The sequence below is a fragment of the Perognathus longimembris genome, chromosome 18, assembly GCF_023159225.1.
Source record: "Perognathus longimembris pacificus isolate PPM17 chromosome 18, ASM2315922v1, whole genome shotgun sequence".
Classification (NCBI taxonomy): Eukaryota; Metazoa; Chordata; class Mammalia; order Rodentia; family Heteromyidae; genus Perognathus; species Perognathus longimembris.
In genome coordinates this window covers 43,587,894-43,595,614 of record NC_063178.1, presented here as the reverse complement: position 1 = coordinate 43,595,614, position 7,721 = coordinate 43,587,894, and the positions used below count along the sequence as shown (strand labels likewise).

The 7,721-nt window shown below is 39.3% G+C and overlaps 1 pseudogene; it reads right to left on the bottom strand.

The window, feature by feature from the left end:
• Window positions 1-6,066: 6,066 nt before the first annotated feature.
• Window positions 6,067-7,721, bottom strand: part of LOC125366993 — a 38,226-nt pseudogene continuing 36,571 nt past the window's right edge.

Sequence of the window (7,721 nt, the reverse complement as noted above, 5' to 3'; positions counted from 1 at the left end):
TGTGAGACTTATCTCCCATTATCAACAAAAAGCCAGATGTGGAGCTGTTGCTTAAGTGGTAGAGCACTAGCCTTGACCAAAAATATCTCAGGGATAAGGCTCAGGCCCTGTGATCAAGCCCTAGAACTTGCACAGAAAAATAAAATTTAAATTAAACAACAACAAGAAATTCTGTCATAATGAAGTCCTGCATCTGCGTAAATTTGAAAACAAAATGCACATGGGATTACACAAACGCCTTCCTACTTCTGTGTAAGGTAGTTACTAGGTAATTTGGAGTAATTAAATTTAGAGAAAAGAACAAAGAGATCAGTGAGCACAGAAGACACAGCAAGTGACAACTTAGCAAGTGATCATTTTCTCTCCAGCTCAGGAGTCTCTTAACTCTTACACTTCCCTTTTCTCTAACTCATGTGTTTATGTCTGCATCAATTTTTTTCACTCTGCCCCTTTAATCTGCATCAACAAGAAACCCAGCTGATTCCCCTCAGGTTTTTTTTCTTCATAATTCATTTAGTTTATTGTGATTGTCGCGGTGATGTATAGAGGGGTTACAGTTTCACGAGTGAGGTAATGAGTATGTTTCCTTTCATACCGTGTCTCCTATTCCCTCCTCCTCTCCCAATCCCTCCCCTCCCATCTCCACTCTCAAGTTCTGCAGTTCACTTTCCCACAAGTTCTGTGCCATCCCACCACCCTCCCGATGATATTCACATGAATACACCATACATAAAGCAGAGGAGACAGAATTCACGTGGATATAAATCATATGCATATACAGGCACACATACATGCACAAATAAATACATATACACATATATACACTCCTATACATACACATCCAAAAGCATTGCTTTTGGGGCGGTAACTCTGCACTGTTCACCATCATTTTGAGGTGTGTTATGGAATAGAAAAGTAAGAGAAGCAATATGATATCTTGGTGCAACTACCAGCCTTAAATAAGTCTGAATTTGCACAGGGTTACCCTTTGTAGCTGTGGTTGAAATCAGAGGGCTAAAAGTGGGGGCCAAGGTGATATGAGAGGTTCAGTAACACCCACTACACCTATAAAACAGAAAATGACAACAGCCATCTTGGCTGTGTAGTCTTCTGAGATTTCACTTATACCAGCACGTAAAATCTTGGCAATCATCCTTATGGAAAGAATTCATAGAAGGCCTAATAGGTCACGCCTATGGTCTTCTCCTCCTCCTCCTCCTCAATCTTCCTGTTTGAAACCTTCCAGAGAGTTCTCCCTGCACTTGGAATCCCACATAATCCTAGACGTCTGAGAGCTGAGGATTAAAGTTCAAAGCCAGCCTGAGCAGGCTAGTCCATGAAACTCTTATCTCCAATGAACTAGCAAAAGGCTGGAAGTGGAGCTGTGTCTCAAGTGGTAGAACATCAGCCTTGAGTTAAAAATATTAAGGGATAGTGCACCCAGGCCTTGAGTTCAAGCCCTAGCACTGGCGCGCGTGCGCGCGCGCACACACACACACACACACACAGAAAAAGAGAGAGAGAGAAAGAGGTTTATTTCTTTTCCTGTGTGCTGAGTTGCAGTGGCTGTTGCCTCTCTGAGCTACTGGAATAAACCCAAGCATCACCCACAAGGTCTGCAAGCTACTCACAACTATATATCTGCCACCCACCCATTTGTTGCGATCTCTCTCACCCTCAGGGAGTTCAGCTACTCCAGCTGGCTTGCTTTTCCTGCCTCATGTGACTGTGAATGTTCTCTGCCTCAGGGCTTTGCAAAACTGCCTGTTTCTCATTTTTCATATCTCACCTGCAAGTGTTACTTCTTTGGAGAATTTCCCTGCATGCGTCACCCCCTTGCAAGCAGACAGTATTATTGTCTGCCCATCGTTTGAAATGTCCCCTCCACATCAACCTGTTTTTGTTTTTTCTGCTGTTGTTGTTGGTATTATTGGTTTTTTTTTTGTGCCAGTCCTGGGATTTGAACTCACGGCCTGAACATTGTCCCAAGCTTTATTTTTCTTGCTCAAGTCTAGCACTCTAACACTTTAACAGTTCCCTTTCTAGCCTTTTTGGTAGTTTACTGGAGGTAAGAGTCTCACTGACCTTCTTTCCCCAAGATGGGCTTTGCCAGGCTCCTCAGATCTCAGTCTCTGAAAGTAGCTGGGATTACAGTAGTAAATCACCAGCACCTGGTCTCCCCCACCCCTCCCCTACAAAAAAAATCTCTCCTCCTTGGAATATTATGTGATGCTCTTTGTTTGCTTTTCATTCGTCAATCCAGGAAGCCACTGATGAGAGTGACTTGCATGTTTTCACAGGTCCCTAAAATAATAGAAGCATTCTCAATCCAGTTGATGCTAAAACGTTGTATCATCAAGCCTCAAAAATGCCTTGTCTATGAGCAATGACTGTATGCCCTGGCCATGTTCTCAGTGCTTTCTACAGCCTTCTGGGTACCTTGTTTCCTGGGTACCTTGTTGGAAACAATGCCGTCTTTATGGGGCTCTCCATCTTCTTGTTTGGGCAGAGCTGTCAGATTTTTCCCAGCATGGATCTTTTAAATTTGTCATTTCGTCCCAAAATACGTGTGACTAGCTGCATCAATTCTTCTCAAATTGTAGAATCCACGGGAGAAGTGCACCCCATATAATGTAGACATGAACATCCTTTTATAGCCAATATTTCAGGAACTAATTCTCGACTGATGGACTGGTCTGGAGCCAATCTCACCAACAAGTACAACCCAGGTCTGTGGTGGATGAATGTACACCCTCAAAGTCATGTCTGGATGTTAGTGGCTGCCCTAAATAATATCTCCTGGCCCACTTCTTCTTCGTTAAAATATATTATGCGTTGAGTAACACCTCCTTATGCCATTATTATGGACCTTTTAATATTTCTATAGGAGCCAGGTATTTCAATGTTACTTGTACTAACTGTTCTTTAACAAATAGCTTGTATAGTGGTCTTACTGATTCTGTAATTGTTATTAAGCAACCTCCATTTGTCATGCTTCCTGTGAACATATCTGAAGCTTGGTATGAAGAAACAGATATTCAAGTGTTAAAACATTTAAAAGAGCTCATGGGCCCTAGACAATTTATAAGGCTATTGATTGTAGGCATTGTAGCCTTTATTTCTTTTGCTGCCTCTGCTGCAACAGCTACTGTGACTTTAACACAAAGTGTGCAGACAGCTCACTATGTTAATCAGCTTGTTCATAATACTATGCAAGCCCTGCACTTTCAAGGCAGGATTGATGATAAGGTAGAACAAATATTAGAAGCATTGTATGAATCTGTGTTGTCTGTGGGAGAACAAATTTGTGCTTTACAAACTTTGCAATGGGTGCACTGTCATGCTTGCTGGGTTTGGCTTTATTTGTGTGACTGTCCATAAATATAATGGGTCGAGCTATCCTTGGGAACAAGTTGCAGCACATCTTAATGGTATTTGGCACCATAATAGTTTGTCCTTAGATCTCTTTCAACTCCATAGGCAAATAGCTGGACTAGAACAAGCTCCGCCTATGGACTCTGAAGTGGCAAAAACAGCAAAAGAACTGTTGGAACAACTTCAACAGTATATCCCTTCCTTGACTAATGTTAAGGGGCTGCTAATGACATTGCTAGGCCCAGGGATACTTTTGCTGATGGTTTTCCTATGCCTTCCTTGCATCATACGCATATTGCAAAACTCTTTCATGAGTTTAGCCAGTCAGCTGCATAAGGTCAAACTCCAAGTAAATGAATTTCCCTTGAGAGGAACTGCAGCCAGAGATGGGTAAGGGGGGGTCTCAGTCTGACGGACCTATGACAGGGCCTTCAGCTTTGCTCTGAAGAAGTTCCCGGTTATGTGTAAGACAGGCTTGGTAACCCACTCAACCTAAGACAGGTGGTTTCACTTCTTTAAACCAAGACGGGGGAGGTGTTGGGAGCGGAGCCGAAACTGCAGCTAATTTCATTCTGACCTCTGGCTTGTTGTTTATTACAAGGATATCCTAAATGCAAAGACATTTGTTCACTAGTAACTCAGCCCCTATCCGGAATTGCTTTGCTATGACCGCTGGAGTACATTCCTATGTTAATCAACCTCATTCTGTCTTTACTGCCATCAGATGTTGTGAACTTCAAAGCCTCTTTGTGTTCTTGAGTTTTAGCAACCCTATGCTAGTCCCTGGTTCCTAAACAGCATATAAGCTGGAAGTTAAGAATAAACGTGGCTGCAGTCTTGAGTTACAATCTCGAGTTACAGACCTCTCGTACCCCATCTTTTATCTCTTGTCCTTTTTCTCTTGTCTTGCATTTTTCCTTTTCTTTAATTCTCGCCCCCCTTATTCAGGATTCCCTTTTCGCTCTTGGCTGGCTCCAGCACCTAATGTCCAAAATGCACTTTCACTTGGGCAAAGTAGATATTTGGGGATCTCATATATTGTGATGACTGTTGTTAACTGCTTGACATTGAATGGCTAATCAGTTTTTTAGTCACAATTACAATCCAATTTTATTGTTGAAATTATTGAAATCAAGAAGAAAAATAAACAATGAACTTTAATATAAACTGAAATATTTTGACTCTCTGGATAAAAATACTAATAATTTAGAAATATTTGTTAAGTAGTATGCCTTTATGAAAGAAACATAAACACAATGTGGGTTATTTAAATTTTAATCTAAAACTAAAGCAGTAAAATCCCATTGTAAGCATTCTGAAGTTAAATCACATCTAGCTATTCAGTCAATCTGAAGTTAAATCATATCTAGCTATTCAGTCAATCTGAAGTTAAATCAAATTTCATTGTGCTCATAAATTGGTATGTTGAACTGAAAACCTTTGTAGATATACTTAAAGATAATAAAAATAAATTCTCAAAAAAGGGAATGCAAATGTCAGAAAAAAATAAGGTGCAATGAACCATATGAGAGAGCAGAAATATATGTCATTATGTGACCATACACCTTAAATAGTCATATGTTTCTGTAACATAGCATAGAACCCAATAAGTCAGTCTGTGTAATAATGAATGGTCTATTTCTTATAAAATTAGTGTATTAGAAATATGACATTTCTTATCAACAGATATAATACAAATTGAAATATAAAAACAAAAAGTATGTACAGACATATAAAATACATGCAGTTTTGTAAGTACAATATTTTTAAAGTGATTAAACAAGAGTAAATTGAAAAGCTTATCCAGCTATGAGAAAGCAACCTTTTATGAATCTCTACTTTCCATAGATATTATTTCATAAAACTAGCAATTTTTGCTATAAAATTGTAGCATATAAAATCCATTCCTGAAATTTTAAAACAATCTAGAGAACATGGAGAGGGAGGAGGAAAAATAAGAACAAAAGAGAGGGAATAGAATCAGAGAGAATGATTGTGCAGAGGGAATAGAATCAGAGAGAATGATTGAGCAATATGGAAAATAACAGGAATGTGAATGGAAGTACACAACTATTAAGCAAAATACACTCTAATGAGTATAGGAGAACATTGTTCTTTTGAAAGAGGTATTAATGAATTGTAATTAATTAGAATAGTTATGTACAAGCAGGAAGAAAATGTATTTGAAAATTTAGAAAAATACCCATAAACACAGTATAGAAAGGAGCAATGTGATGATAAGCTTAGATAGGAAAGTCAAGAAAACATTATTTCCTGTTAACCACCAGAAAGCCAAGAGTAGAATCTTGGTTCGAGGGATAAAGCAGTATTCTGAGGATAACAAGGAAAAAAAAACTCAGGGGTAGTACCCATGCTCTAATATCAAGACCCAGGACTGATAATGAAAAAATAGGCAAATTATTAAGAAAGTGCAATAATATAACTAGTAACCATGAAAATAAACTAGTGGAGATGATTGGCTAAGGACAAAGTAAATAGTAAGAACAAAAAATATATAGAATGAAAATCAAATTCATCTGGATGTGACTACAACTTATGACTATACAAGACAAATGATTAAGAGTCACATATTGAATTGATTACAACAATATAAACTAATATCTGATAGAAAAAGGCATGCAGATCTGGTCTCAACCTTGTATAGATTTGATTGTACATCTAAATTTCATGTTAACAGGACTTATTTCCCCTAGTGTGTTTTTTGTCCCTAAAATCATGCAGAAAAATTCTATCTGGCCTTAACAAGATGATGTAGCACTTGGGGGCAAAGATACAGCCCAGGAGCCCTGCACTGGAAGCCAAGATGGAGAAGACCTCTACAGCAACCATGACTTTTCCCTTGGCACTATGGTATACAGGCAGGAAAGTGAGCCACACACTGCAGAACACCAGCATGCTAAAGGTCAGGAACTTGGCTTCATTGAAGGTGTCAGGCAGGTTCCTGGCCAGGAAAGCCACAATGAAACTGGCCAGGGCCAGCAAAACCAGATAACCCAAGACACTGTAGAAAGCAGTGAGGGAGCCCTTGTTGCACAGGATAATGATGTGGCCATGTTCAGAGTGTACATCTGTGTCAATAAAAGGAGGAGAAGTTGCTAGTCAGAGTACACAAAGAATCACCTGGATCAGAGTGCACATGGGAATGATGAAGTTAGGAGCCCCTGATACCAGCAACCACCTCATCCTTCTCCCTGGGAAAGTGACCTTGAAGGCCAGAACTACAGTTACTGTTTTAGCCAAGACAGCAGAAATAGCTACAGTGAATGCAACACCAAATGTGATTTGCTGTAGTATGCAGGTGAGTGTGTTGGGATGTCCTATAAAGAGGAAGGAACAGAGGAAACACAAGATGAGGGAGATGAGCAGGATATAGCTGAGAGCCTGGTTATTAGCCTTAACAATGGGGGTGTTCTGATGTTTCACAAAGAGTCCAAGAACAAATGCTGTGAGTGTAGATAAACAAAGAGCCATGCAGACCAAGGCCATCCCCAAGGGCTCTCCATAAGCCAGGAAACTTGCTGCTCTTTGGAGGCACTGGTTTCTCTGTGTGTTGGCATACTGGTAATCTGGGCACTTCACACACTGCTCCATATCTGGTAAGGAAGTCAAATAACCATGAAACCTTTTTAGTACATAAAAGGAAATTATGAAATCCCTTTATACTGATAATTCCAACATGTAAATAATTATTAGCATAAAAGCAAACATTACCAAGGATCACCAGATGTGTTCAGTATCATTTTACATTTTCATCATATTCTGTGATACATTCCCCCATTCTCTTTTTTACCCACATTGACTATCACCCATATGATTTATTCAGATTTCTAGTACCCAAATAATTTTTTTCTATGCCTCTTCCTGCAGCCATCTTAGTCTCAGCCTTGTGTGCACTACTCAAACCTCTCATCCAAAAGTGAGCATTGCACTTCTGAGTTTGTATCTGGACAATATAAATAGCCGTGTAGCCCTTTCTTGCAGCTATCGTATTTGTCTCTCCTACTTACTTGTAAAGAGTTGGGCAACATGATTCAAATAAATGTGTGATTTGATTATCATTGTTCTACCTGTTCTACCTGTTCTACCTGTTCTTACACAAAGCTCAACCAGAGCAAAGTCATGTTGTGCACAACTCTTGTGCCTGTTCTTACACAAAACTCAACCAGAGCACTTTGTTGTATGAACATTTCTGAGCACTAGGAAATACCAATATGCAAGATTTCTGTGTTCTTTGAATTCTAAAGTTAATTTTAAAAAAGATTGTGATCTTATACACAAAAGGGATTTGCACCTAATATTACAGAAGTTGAAATTACATTAGTGAT